This window comes from Helianthus annuus, chromosome 16 (assembly GCF_002127325.2).
Source record: "Helianthus annuus cultivar XRQ/B chromosome 16, HanXRQr2.0-SUNRISE, whole genome shotgun sequence".
NCBI lineage: Eukaryota > Viridiplantae > Streptophyta > Magnoliopsida > Asterales > Asteraceae > Helianthus > Helianthus annuus.
This window is the reverse complement of record NC_035448.2, coordinates 108,741,091-108,756,440: the sequence shown is the minus strand read 5'-3', so window position 1 is coordinate 108,756,440 and position 15,350 is coordinate 108,741,091. Positions and strand designations below refer to the sequence as shown.

The 15,350-nt window shown below is 40.0% G+C and overlaps 1 long non-coding RNA gene across 1 annotated transcript; it reads left to right on the top strand.

The window, feature by feature from the left end:
• Positions 1 to 2,521: 2,521 nt before the first annotated feature.
• LOC110874172 lies at positions 2,522 to 4,591 on the top strand. The gene is made up of 3 exons (XR_002555700.2): positions 2,522 to 2,835; positions 2,916 to 3,028; positions 3,608 to 4,591. It is a non-coding gene; the product is annotated as an uncharacterized LOC110874172 (long non-coding RNA).
• Positions 4,592 to 15,350: the final 10,759 nt, after the last annotated feature.

The window sequence follows — 15,350 nt, the reverse complement described above, 5'->3', positions numbered from 1 at the left end:
TTACTATAATTAAGTTTGGTGTTTTATATTTAATGGCGTTTACTTAGAATGGTCTGTGATTTTTGTTTTTGGCGTTTTATTTCATGAGATGGCGTTTTGTGTGGAGTAGTCAAAAGACCCTTTTACCCTTAATGAAGCGCGTCCACGTAATAAAATTGATGTTATTTACGAAAACGCCACCGCGCCAATCTAGTCCATAGATTGTTTTGATCAGACGATCGTTAAGCGTTCTCACCGTTCTCACACTTTTCATCGTTTTCTCTAAATCCCGACCCTATATATATATATATATATATATATATATATATATAATGAGAACCACCACGAGTTGTGAGAACCTTGAGAACTTTTTCTTCCCGCGCGAGTTGGGCCAAAAAAAATTTCAACAAACGTAGATGAAAACATTATAAACACATTTGTAAAAAAAAGTAAAAAAAATGTCGAGTCGGTAGTTTTGATTGATGCAAGTTTTTTTTACGCATTGGTGTAAAATTTGTACGAAGATAAATATTTTTTACGCCTCGTGTAAATGTGGTTATGCGGCATTTTTTTAATTTTTTTTTCTGAAACAAGTGATTTTTATGACTTTTGAGAAAAAAAAACATTTCGGAAAAACCTTTTGGATGGCCTACTTCTCACGGTTCTCACAACTCAAGGTGGTTCTCACTTTAATCCATCCCTATATGTGTGTGTGTGTGTGTATAGGGTAGGGTTGTAGAGTGAACACTAGTGTATCTGTGAACTGAGTGAACAAAACCGTAGCCATTGATTTACATCATCAAATCGTAAAATACACTAGAGTATTTTGATCAAATCATGGCCATTGATTTTTGTGTTTACACCTGTGTATTGATAATCAAGGGCTATGATTATCCACAATCAATGGGGTTGTTCACAAATGAACCTAACCCTATATTTACAAATATATATGTATATATATATGTGTGTGTGTGTTTGTGTAGGGAAAGGATAGATAAGAAACCCTTTTAATTGAGAAAACCTAGGAAACTGTAACATGACGACATTCTTTGCTTTTGAAAAAAAGCACACATGTAATAAACATGTTTTTAAGGGTTTTGTGAAAAGAAATCAAATAAGCGCCGACCTGATTTTTTTTAAAAAAATAAACAACTTTTTGTGTAATACAATCATGTGTAACATATATTACAGTCGTTGTGCGAAAAACTTGTTTATTTATTCTTAATAATATCCTCTTGGCGTTTTTCTTTTCTTTTTTTTTTTTTGCTCAAACCTTTTAAAAACATGTATACTACATGTGTGATTTTTTTCAAAAAAATGTTGGGAGGTTAGAGTTTCATAGGTTTTCTCAATTAAAAAGGTTTTATTCCAGTACTTACATTATATATATATATATAGGTAGAGGATCCTGTAAAAAGTGCTCAAAGTGTGAGAAGTGTGAGAAGTGTATTATAACACTATATATAATATTATATAACACCATATAAACACCGTATAACAATATGTAACACCATATAGGCTAGGAGTTGGCTAGAAAGTCCAAATTTCCTAAAAAGTGTAAAAAGTTATAAAACACCATAATGTCAATCATAAAACACACCAAAAACCCACAAATAACATGATGAAGATTACTAAAACATCATGTATGTGGTTTTGTGTTGTGTTTTAGATGTTAAGGCTCTGATTATGGAATGACAAATATTATTGTGTTTTATGTTGTCTAGCATTTTGTGTTTTATATTCATAGTTCTACGATGGTGTGTTTGAAGTTTTTATGGACTATTAGAGTTTGAATATGGTGTTTTAGTAATTTTCATTTATTATTTTTGAGTTTTAGGTGTGTTTTATGCCTGAAATTATTGTGTTTTATGACTTTTTACACTTTTTAGGAAACTTGGACTTTCTAGCCAAACCTCACCCACACCATATAATATCATATAACACTATGGGGCTGTTTGGCTGAGCTTTTCAAAACAGCTTATTTGCTTATTTGCTTTTCTGAAAAGCAAATAAGTCAATAAGCTCTTTTGAAAAGCTTAAAAATGGAGCTTTTCAAAACAGCTTATTGACTTATTTGCTTTTCAGAAAGCAAATAAGCAAATAAGCTCTTTTGAAAAGCTCAGCCAAACAGCCCCTATGTAACACTATATATCATTATATAACAAATATAACACTATAGGTTGTCTGATAGCATGTCTATGATAGATGTATAGTGTTATATTTGTTATATAATGATATATAGTGCTACATAGTGTTATATGGTATTATATTGTAATATACGAAAAATTTAAAATCCAAATCAATCAAACCATATAAGTATCGCGACACAAGTTAATTGATTAATGATTTATTTATATCATAAGTCTAAATAATATGATAATAACAAGAATAATAAAAGAAAACAATGTTTAAGTTATGTGTATATATCAGCTAATAGGATTAAAACGTTTAATAGAAGAAAACTTCTTAATAATATTAAAAATAAAATAGATTATAACCTTGACCTTCGTTCAAAATCCTTATCGCAGAATTCGTATTTCGTTCAACTGAATGGCCAAAGAATCTGTGGCATATTCGTTTTAAACACCCCACTTTCTCAATCAAATACCACATATTCACATAAACCTCCATCGCACCACCTCCATTCCTGTTCGAGCAGTTTCCTACATTGAAGAATCCGGTGAATCGTCACCGCAACACACCATCCGACTACCCTCGCTAGTCATCTTTCCGTTGTACCATCGGTTGGAGGTTGTCGACGTTTCAACCTTTGTTGCTGATCACTTTGATTATCTTTGTTTGATCACTCGGAAGCTCAAAATCCTCGGTTTCGCTCCGAACAGTTTCGCTACTAAGGTATCACGTGAAACCCAGTCTGATTCGTACATAGTTCTATTTTAGTTTGGGTTGTTAAGTTATTTCAGAAACAATGGCAGCCACCGTACACCCTCTTAGTCGATAAGTCGGGGCCGCTGTGTTACTCGTCTCTGCGTGATCAGACGTCGGAAACGCCGCGACGCATTCCTTCGACTCCGCTCCTCGACCCAAGGTATCAATTACTGTTGTTCCAACCTGGTGTTCTTATCCCTGTTTGTAAGATAAATAACAAGTAGGAGTAAAATAAACAACATATTTTTTGAGCATGTATGAAGAAGATGAAGTATGATTCATGTTCTTTTTATTGATTTCTTTGAAAGTGAAAACAAGGTAGCAGAGTCTCTTAACTAAATGAAAGAGATGAAGTGAACTTTGACTAAAAAGAATAATATATTATGCACATGAAAATTTCTATAATAGGAGGGTACAACCAGATTCATTTAAAAATTACTATTTATTTTATTGGGTCATGGTTTTAGCATTTAATAAATTGGTTAATGTTTAGAAAATTTAATAAAGTATACTTATAAATATGATAGGTCATGAGCGAAATTTTATTAACGCAGATTGCTAAAAATATATATATGTAACAGTGGTAAATCAAACTTATTCATTGCTGTAAAACTAGTCCACTGTTAAAATATTTAAAACAACAAAATAAGTCCTACATTTAAATATTGATGTATCTAAATAAATAAGTTAAACAACGCAATCTGAATAGCAAGTCTAATTTAGAGAATAATTATTGTAGGCCTTCGTGGTAATTGGAAGCACCATTAAGTTTCGTGCTATTATCGTTTAAGCTAAGGTACGGATTCTGTGGTCTTTTCTCTTAGCGTTTTATATCGTTATTTTAGTGTCTAGTTCATTGAACCGTTATCGTTGTTTCCTCAAGTAATGAATTGAATTGTTCCCTTTGATTCACATGCGATAGATTAATTCCTTAAGCTCATTATCGTATGTTCCTATTAATCATTGATCATTGCCATGGATGTGCCTTATTGTACTAGTTGACTTAAGGGTACCATTTTATTGACCTCAATACCCGAGCACATCCACCTATGGGGACATAGGGCGTCATCATCGGCACCGATGACGTGCACCATCCGTGACGGTGCGATTAGTTCACGGCGTCTCTATATTAGTATTTATTGTTTATGGATTATTGAGAGGCGTATGGATCGATCCTATGATATTATTGTTACTTATTGGTATTGGGATAGGTGTGTGTGCCCACATCCCCTTTACATATCGGTACATTGGAACTGCAGCTGATGTACACATTGCTTATTGTTTATTGTCATTGGCTCACATGGGTATTTCCACATAGATTCTTATTGTATTGACTGACCATTGATTAATGTTGACTGTATCGTTACATTGTTATTGTCATAGTATCGTTTCACCTTTGATCGAATACCGTATTAATCGTTACCGTTATTGCTATTGTTTTTCCGTTACTGGGCAATTTTTGGCTCAGCCGTGTTTCTTTTGTTGTTTTCTCTTGGTTCTTAAACATGTACTCAGGGGAACATGGGGAAAAGTGCGAAGAGAGAAAATTAAATGGCTAGAGTTGGAAATAAGGAGTCTAAATAAATTGCTATTTAAATTTTAGACATTTTTATTTTCGTTAAAACCGTTGTGTGGTTTTAGATTTTTAAACCTTTGGAGTTAATGTTTTATTTGAGTTACGTTTTTTTATGTCTCTGATTACTGTATTGGGTGACACGTCAGCCCTATTCGGGCCAGGGTGTTACATATATGGTGTTACATATTGTTATACGGTGTTTATATGGTGTTATATAGTATTACATATAGTGTTATAATACACTTCTCACACTTCTCACACTTTAGGCCCTTTTTACACTATCCTTACCCTATATATATATAAAATTAGATTCAAGAATGAACACTAGTGTATTTGCGAACTGATCGAACTAATTCTAGCCATACACGTGTGTAAATCAATGACCAGGATTTGATGATGAAATACACTAGTGTATTTTACGATTTGATGATGAAATACTAGCCATACACGTGTATAAATCAATGGTTAGGATTTGTTCACTCAGTTCGCAGATACACTAGTGTTCACTCTAGAATCCCACCCTATATATATATATATATATATATATATATATATGTGTGTGTGTGTGTGTGTGTGTGTGTGTATGTGTGTGTGTGTGTAACATTTGCAAATTACATGAATAGTGCTTTAATTTTGACTTTGACTTTTTTTTTCTTTTTGTATGTTTTTATATTTTTGTATACTTTTATTACTCAGCTTTCAGCATTAACACTTATAACCTATTATTTTTCTGAAAGACCTTGTAATCAAGTTTTACATGTTTATTTTTATGTACGTGTCGGTATAAATTCAAGTTGATTTATGTTCCGACGTAAATTTCCCTGGAAATGAGTTGAGTTAAATATACTGTGTTCTTGTGCTTATTATGTACGTTTTCACTTGGTCTGCGTTCTGACATAAATTTTATTTTTCCCCCGAAAACGAGTCAGCTCAAATATAATACATTTCCGTGCTTGTTTTTATGTACGTTTTCAGTTGATCTACATTTTGACGTAATTTTTTTTTTGAAAGTGAGTGGGGTAAAAATAAGATGTTTTCATTAGATGGCATAAATTCAAATCATTTTACATTTCGACACCGCCACAAAGTGATGCACCATTCTTTAGCTTAAAAAAATATTTTCTTACGTGCTTATTTTTATGCACATGCCGGTATAAATTTAAGTTAGTTTACATTTCGACATAAATTTTCTTTTGAAATATATCGGGTCAAATATAAAAGGTTTTCGTGCTTTTTTATGTACGTTTTCAGTTGGTCTACGTTTTGACGTAAATTACAATTAGCAAGTTATGTGAATAGTGCTTTCATCTTATTGGTTTTTTTTTGTTTCTTTCTTTGATTTTTTGGCTAGACTTTATTATTTTTATTTTTTCAACTTTTCTTTATGTTTAGGAAAATTGGTATTTAATAAACCAACCTTTAACCAGTTGGTAAATAATAATCCAACCTACAGAATTGGTATATAATAATCCTACCTATCAACATGTTGGTACTCAATGAACTTCTGTTAATTTTTTTTAACTGAAGTTAGTTTTTAAGTTTTATTTATTACACAAACAGTCCCTGTAGTTGTAATTTACTAGTTTTAACTATTTTGTAAACCTCAGATCGAGGAAAAGGAGGATTTTTGAGTGGTTTTTTGTTTCATAAAATAGTTAAAACTAGTAAATTACAACTACAGGGACTGTTTGTGTAATAAATAAAACATAAAAACTAACTTCAGTTAAAAAAAAATTAACGGAAGTTCATTGAGTACCAACATGTTGATAGGTGGGATTATTATTTACCAATTTTGAAGGTTGGATTATTATTTACCAACTGGTTAAAGGTTGGTTTATTAAATACCAATTTTCCGTATGTTTAATGTCTTAGTTTTAGGTTCTTTTTTATTTTAGTTATATTTAAGATAGCGTTTACACTTCCATTTACAGTTAATTTAGAATTAATTCGTCCTACTGTCCAATCTAAATTTATTTCATAATTTTTAGTCGATGTAAAACATGTTTCGATATTGTTTTGAGCATATTTCTTTTGGTTGCTATACTGAACCAAAATAGATATCGACTAAAACCACGTCGTGTAGCGTGGGTAATCTTACTAGTTTGTTCTATATCTGAGTTAAGATGTTACAAGATAATACAAAGAAAGTGAAAATAATATCATAACAATATTTAACAAATAGTGAAAGGATCATGTACAAGAGACATAATTCATACGAAATGTAGGAGAAAGTTTTGGCCTTTGATCAAGCAAATCTAATAGTTGGGATTAAGTGGTCTCCAAATGTGACAACTCGAACTTTAGGCTTACTTTGATGTAACGTTTGTGCACGATATGTGATTTTATAAACCTGAATGATTAATTGATTTCATGATAGATGTTATGTTATATGCATTATGTGCGTACGTATGTCGTATGTATGCGGACCGAGTACACGAGCCCTTTGGGTCACTCCTTGTTCTCGGGTCCATTAGGTAATCGAGTGGGCTCGGCCCACTCCCCACTCGCAACACACAAAACTGAGTTTAGGGGTTTTGTTTTACCACTTTTGCAAATCACAAACACACACACAAACCCTAGAAGCTTTGCTCTCTCTCTCTCTCGTTCGTTTGGAACCCGACGGCACCAAGGAACACCCTTGCTCGGATCACACTCTCCTTCTTGTAATCGGTTAGTATGATGTTTTATGCTTGTGTGTTAAGTGATGCTTTGATTACATGCTTAAATCGAACCGATTAGAATTTGCATGATGATGATCTAGGGCCGGTTAGATTATGTGGTTATGTTGGTCCTTGAATGTATTGTTATATAATCAGTTTGTAGTTGTGATTAGTTTAGAACCGAATGTATTGATATATAGAAATCGGCTGTTTTGATGATCATGTAATTGGCTTAGATATGAACCGGATATATGTGCGAATGTATGAATTGCATAAGGATCGATGATCTGGTAGTATTACCGAATGAACAAGTAATCGGCTATAGTATGCATCGGGTTAACTTGAATGTTGGTTTGTCGATGAATTGTTGGTTGTTCATGCATGTTATAATTAGGGTTCTTATGAATTTGTGTTGCAATTGTTCTGTTTGATCGATATCATGCTATTGATTTGTTGAGAATTTTGTTAATTGATCTGGTTACCAAACTGACCAAACTGTTAGCTGAAATCACGGATAAGTCAATGCAGGATTTATGGAAACCGGTTACACACACACGTCACACGGTTGCGACTCAGATTGCGAGTCGAAACCTCGTGGTCACGACTCGAAACCACAACAGCACCAGCCGAGACCACGATTGCGAGTCCCGTTGCGACTCGCAACCAGCACATGACCACTCGTAACCAGACCATGATGAACCGAGACCATCATTGCGACTCGCAACCAGCTGTTGCGACTCGTAATCTCTGGTTACGACTCGAGATCTCCGTTGCGACTCGAGACCACCGTTGCACGCACACTGTTGGGCCTTCACTGTCATGGGCCCAATCTATTGAGCCCAACGATTTGAATTGTGGACTGTTTGCTATTGGACCGATATACGTTTACTATTTGGGCCGATTGAGAATCTGGACTGTTTTGTTATTGGGCTGCTTATGCTATTGGGCCGGGTATTGTTGGACTTAGACAATTGGATCCTCACATGCTATGTCTTATCTGCTTACGTGCGTACATGTTTGCCATGACTATACGTGATTGCTATATACGTACTATATACGAACCTGACTCGTATAATAACCATGATAGGACGTGAGTGACCATTTACTTGCTACTTATATTCCTTGTGTATCTGCCGAGCAAACCAAGGTGAGTTCACACAGCCAAGGCATGGGATTCCCGGGTTGGGAATTGGGTTGGATATGTTGGATATGGAATGATTACTCGTACTTACGCATATACCAGACTATAGACCATCGTCCTCAGGTTAGTCAGGACACGTTACGTAAAGCCTACGTAACCCAGTATATTTGCCATATGTCTCCCGGGTCGGGAGGACACGTTACGTAAAGCCTACGTAACCCAATACCATCTACTGGCTTCCAGGTCGGAAGGCCACGCTGCGTAAAGCCTACGTAGCCCCCACGCGTACCACTGTCCTCGGGGAAGGGCACGTCACGTAAAGCCTACGTGACCCTGTACGTTTTCCTGTTCTCGGTAAAGAAGAACACATGGTCGGAAGTTAGTCTAGTAAGTACCGTTAATGAGACGCCCTCATTAGCCAAGATAAACATGGGAAGCCCCCACCTTTATTACACACTAGTATGGGAAGCCCCCACTAGCTATACTTATGCATTACATTATGAACTTACTTTCTGTGAACTCGCTCAACTAGTTTGTTGATTATTTGCTGCATGCCTTGCAGGACCTTAGGTAAATTATGGAGCTTGCACAAGGAAGGAGCAGGTCGTTGTGGCAGATGGATCATGAACATTATTGAACTTATAACTTTATTTGGGTTTACTTTACATTGCTTCCGCTACTTAAAACAGTATTTGGTTTTGAAACATCAATCATGTCATGGAGACTTACGTTAATTACTTTTATATTAAATGCTATGTTTGATATGATTGATGGCTTGATCCTGGTCAGTCACGCTCCCAAGCGGTGGTATTCCGCGGGTGGATTTTGGGGGTGTGACAGATTGGTATCAGAGCCATTGGTTATAGAGAACTTGGTTTTAATATGGGGAAAACGTTTTTATTAAAACCGGACTATAACCAGAACAGTGCTCTCAATGATCCACAACGACGCTTCGCTCCACGTGCAAGACTCGACATCTTAGGTAATAAGGTTTATGTTTATTGCCTGTATGCTAGAATTGTTTAGAACTTTGCTCGCATTACGCTTAGATACACATGCTTTGATTTCATGAGAACACCTATATGCCTACGCTTTTCTGTCATCGCCCTACCCGCGAACCATTCTTACGTATGCTACTTGTTACTATGAAGATCATGTCTGGACGAATCAACATGACACAAGCCCAGCTAGAGGCTCTTGTTCAAGCTCAAGTTGCTGCGGCAGTTGCAGCAGCTCAAGCAGGTAGTATATCCTGCAGTATAGGCACACACTAGGATCTTTAGATCCTACATTAACGCTCGTATTTAACTCTCGTCCTATTCGTACACATTAGGTCAACACGCGCAGCAGCCTGTCTGCACGTTCAAGAACTTCATGGACTGTCGTCCGAACTCTTTCAGCGGCACAGAAGGAGCAGTGGGACTCCTCCACTGGTTCGAGAAGCTAGAATCAGTATTCGAAATGTGCGAGTGCCCTGAGGCTCGCAAGGTCAAGTTTGCTACCGGTACTTTGGAAGGGATAGCATTGACTTGGTGGAACGCCCAAGTCCAGATCTTAGGGTTGGCAGCTGCTAACGCCACCCCATGGAACGATTTCAAGGAACTCATCAAGCGTGAGTATTGCACGCGGGAAGATATTCACAAGCTAGAAGACGAGCTGTATAACTTGAAAATGGTTGGATCGGAAATCGAGGCGTATACTAAACGGTCTAATGAGCTGGCCGTTCTGTGTCCAACTATGGTGGACCCTCCATACAAGCGCATTGAGTTGTACCTCAAGGGATTGGCGCCAGAAATTCAGAGCCACGTGACGTCGGCTAACCTCGAAAACATACAGGAAATTCAACGTCTCGCTCACCGTATCACCGATCAGGCAGTTGATCAGAATAAACTGCCCAAGCGTGTTAACGCTACTGCTAACGTCACCACCTCAGTTACTCCTGCTACATCTGGTGACAGTAAAAGAAAATGGGATGGAGATTCTAGTAAAGGTTCAGCGACCGTTCAGCCACAAGCTCAGCAACAGAAAATCGACCACTATCAGAGTCCCAGTCAGCAATCCTCTGGTGGTCACAGACAGAGGAGATATCAGGGTAGTCAACCCAGGTGCCACAACTGCAACAGGCATCACCACGGCCCATGTAACAAGGGTCGCTGTCAAAGGTGTCTTAAGATGGGGCACGAGGCCAAAGACTGCAGGAGCCCTCGTCCTGCGAATCAGAATCAGCAGCCTCAGCAACCAGCTCCACAAAACCAGCAGCAGCAGCAGCAGCCACAGCGTGGGAACCGAGGATGTTTCCAGTGTGGGGCTGAAGGTCACTTCAAACGCGATTGCCCTCAGTTGAACCAGAATCGCAACAACAATAACCAGGGCAATGGGAATAACAACGGCGGGAACAACAACAATAACGGCAATGAAGCTCGTGGTCGTGCATTCGTGCTAGGTCGAGGCGACGCAGTGAACGATCCCAACGTTGTTATGGGTAAGTTTCTCCTCGACAATATTTACGTTACTGTTTTATTTGATTCGGGTGCGGATACAAGCTATATGTCTGTGAAAATGTGTCAACTGCTAAAACGTGCACCAACACTTTTACCCACCAAACATGTAGTCGAGTTAGCTAACGGTAAAAGTCTAGAAGCCACGCACGTAGTTCAAGGTTGTAATCTTATCTTAGCTGGTCAAGCCTTCTCTATTGATCTCATTCCCATAGTTTTGGGTAGCTTCGACGTCGTGATTGGGATGGATTGGTTGTCCCAACACCAGGCAGAAATCTTATGCAGCGAAAAGGTTATTCGCATTCCTCGTTCGGGTCAGGAACCTCTAGAAGTTCAAGGCGACAAGAGTGGTGCTGTGGTTGGCGTCATCTCTTTCTTGAAGGCTCAGAAGTGCTTACGAAAAGGTCACGCAGCCATTCTGGCTCTCGTTACAGACGCATCAGCAAAGGAAAAGAAATTGGAGGATATTCCAATTGTACGCGATTACCCTCAGGTGTTTCCTGAAGACTTACCTGGCTTACCGCCTCATCGTCAGGTCGAATTTCAGATCGAGCTCGCTCCAGGAGCAGCACCCATAGCTCGCGCACCATATCGTCTGGCTCCATCAGAATTGGAGGAATTGTCAAAGCAACTGCAGGAACTCTTGGAAAAGGGTTTCATACGACCAAGCTCTTCGCCTTGGGGAGCTCCAGTGCTTTTCGTGAAGAAGAAAGACGGTACGTTCAGGATGTGCATCGACTACCGTGAACTCAACAAGGTGACGGTGAAGAACCGTTATCCTCTTCCACGCATAGACGACTTATTCGACCAATTGCAAGGGTCGTGTTACTACTCGAAGATAGACTTGAGGTCTGGGTACCATCAGTTGAGAGTCCGGGATGAGGACGTCTCCAAGACAGCCTTCAGAACTCGTTACGGTCACTACGAGTTTCTCGTCATGCCATTCGGGTTAACGAACGCGCCTGCGGTATTTATGGATCTTATGAACAGGGTGTGCAAACCCTATCTCGACAAGTTCGTCATTGTGTTCATCGACGACATCCTGATTTACTCCAAGAGTCAGGAGGAGCACGAGCAGCATCTTCGCCTTATTTTGGAACTCCTTCGGAAGGAACAGTTGTACGCCAAGCTTTCTAAATGCGACTTCTGGCTTCGTGAAGTCCACTTCTTAGGCCACGTGGTAAACAAGGATGGGATCCATGTCGATCCATCCAAGGTAGATTCGATCAGGAACTGGCCTGCACCGCGTACGCCAACGGAAATACGCCAATTCTTGGGTCTGGCAGGTTACTACAGACGGTTTATTAGAGACTTCTCGAAGATTGCTCAGCCGCTTACGCTACTGACACAGAAGGGTGTTACCTATCGCTGGGGAGAGCCCCAGGAGACTGCTTTTCAGCACCTAAAGGATAGACTTTGCAGTGCACCTATCCTCTCATTGCCAGAGGGCACAGATGACTTCGTGGTTTATTGTGATGCATCCATTCGGGGACTTGGATGTGTGTTAATGCAGCGCGACAAGGTTATCGCTTACGCCTCTCGTCAACTCAAGATTCATGAACGCAACTACACGACGCACGATTTAGAGCTGGGAGCTGTTGTTTTCGCGCTTAAGATATGGCGACACTACCTGTACGGTACCAGGTGCACGATTTACACCGATCACAGGAGTCTCGAGCATATCCTTAAGCAGAAGGATTTGAACATGCGTCAACGGCGATGGGTCGAATTACTAAACGATTATGAATGCGCTATCAAGTATCATCCAGGCAAAGCCAATGTGGTGGCTGATGCCCTTAGTCGAAAGGACACTTTACCGAAGCGCGTGCGAGCACTACAGCTTACGATTCAGTCTAGCCTTCCTGCTCAGGTACGAGCTGCTCAGATAGAAGCACTGAAGCCCGAAAACGTCAAGGCTGAAGCCTTACGCGGCTCACGGCAGCAAATGGAACAGAAGGCAGACGGCGCCTACTATGTAACGGGCCGGATTTGGGTCCCACTCTATGGCGGTCTACGCGAACTTGTGATGGATGAAGCACACAAGTCTCGCTATTCGGTACATCCAGGGTCGGATAAAATGTACCACGATATCAGCACTACCTATTGGTGGCCTAGTATGAAGGCCCACATTGCTACGTATGTTGGAAAATGCTTGACATGTGCAAGAGTCAAGGTCGAATATCAGAAACCAGCTGGTCTACTTCAGCAGCCTAAGATACCTCAGTGGAAATGGGAAGAAATTTCCATGGATTTCGTTACAGGCCTACCTAGATCCCAGCGTGGGAACGATACGATATGGGTCATAGTTGATCGACTCACTAAGTCTGCACACTTCCTGCCGATTAAGGAAACGGACAAGTTCTCCACACTTGCAGACGTCTATCTTAAAGAAGTTGTCTCGAGGCACGGGGTGCCCACGTCCATCATTTCGGATCGCGACGCACGATTCACGTCAGAACTTTGGCAAGCAATGCATAAATCCTTTGGCTCACGACTAGACATGAGCACAGCATACCACCCTCAGACGGATGGACAGTCTGAGCGTACGATTCAAACTCTTGAAGACATGCTTCGGGCATGCGTCATCGATTTCGGCAACGGCTGGGAAAAGCACCTCCCTTTGGTGGAGTTTTCTTACAATAACAGTTATCACACCAGCATTCAAGCCGCTCCATTCGAGGCATTGTACGGGCGTAAATGCCGGTCACCTCTCTGTTGGGCAGAGGTGGGAGATAGTCAGATTACGGGTCCAGAGATTGTAGTGGACGCCACAGAAAAGATTGCACAGATACGACAACGCATGGCGGCAGCACGAGACCGTCAGAAAGCCTACGCAGATAAGCGTAGAAAGCCATTGGAATTTGAGGTCGGGGACCGGGTTTTATTGAAAGTCTCACCCTGGAAGGGTGTAGTTCGTTTTGGCAAACGGGGTAAACTGAATCCGCGATACGTCGGACCATTCGAAATCATAGAAAAGATTGGCAAGGTAGCCTACAAGTTGAAATTACCAGCTGAACTCGGGGCAGTTCACAATGTCTTTCATGTATCGAACCTAAAGAAGTGCCTATCAGATGAAAATCTTATCATTCCTTTTAAGGAACTCACTATCGACGAGCGGTTGCAGTTCGTCGAGGAACCAGTCGAAATCACGGACCGGGATGTGAAGGTCCTCAAACACAAGAGAATCCCTCTTGTCCGAGTTCGTTGGAACTCCAAACGTGGCCCAGAGTACACCTGGGAACGCGAAAACAGGATGACAGAAAAGTACCCCCAGTTATTCGGGAACCAGGCAACCACTACTGAGGCTGAAGCTACTACTTCGGAATTTCGGGACGAAATTCCAGATCAACGGGGGGAGGATGTGACACCCCAGGAAAATCAGTGAACAGTACAGTTTACCTAGCTTCCTCAGTGAGTGCATACCAAATTTCGGGACGAAATTTCCAATTAGTTGGGGATAATGTGACAACTCGAACTTTAGGCTTACTTTGATGTAACGTTTGTGCACGATATGTGATTTTATAAACCTGAATGATTAATTGATTTCATGATAGATGTTATGTTATATGCATTATGTGCGTACGTATGTCGTATGTATGCGGACCGAGTACACGAGCCCTTTGGGTCACTCCTTGTTCTCGGGTCCATTAGGTAATCGAGTGGGCTCGGCCCACTCCCCACTCGCAACACACAAAACTGAGTTTAGGGGTTTTGTTTTACCACTTTTGCAAATCACAAACACACACACAAACCCTAGAAGCTTTGCTCTCTCTCTCTCGTTCGTTTGGAACCCGACGGCACCAAGGAACACCCTTGCTCGGATCACACTCTCCTTCTTGTAATCGGTTAGTATGATGTTTTATGCTTGTGTGTTAAGTGATGCTTTGATTACATGCTTAAATCGAACCGATTAGAATTTGCATGATGATGATCTAGGGCCGGTTAGATTATGTGGTTATGTTGGTCCTTGAATGTATTGTTATATAATCAGTTTGTAGTTGTGATTAGTTTAGAACCGAATGTATTGATATATAGAAATCGGCTGTTTTGATGATCATGTAATTGGCTTAGATATGAACCGGATATATGTGCGAATGTATGAATTGCATAAGGATCGATGATCTGGTAGTATTACCGAATGAACAAGTAATCGGCTATAGTATGCATCGGGTTAACTTGAATGTTGGTTTGTCGATGAATTGTTGGTTGTTCATGCATGTTATAATTAGGGTTCTTATGAATTTGTGTTGCAATTGTTCTGTTTGATCGATATCATGCTATTGATTTGTTGAGAATTTTGTTAATTGATCTGGTTACCAAACTGACCAAACTGTTAGCTGAAATCACGGATAAGTCAATGCAGGATTTATGGAAACCGGTTACACACACACGTCACACGGTTGCGACTCAGATTGCGAGTCGAAACCTCGTGGTCACGACTCGAAACCACAACAGCACCAGCCGAGACCACGATTGCGAGTCCCGTTGCGACTCGCAACCAGCACATGACCACTCGTAACCAGACCATGATGAACCGAGACCATCATTGCGACTCGCAACCAGCTGTTGCGACTCGTAATCTCTGGTTACGACTCGAGATCTCCGTT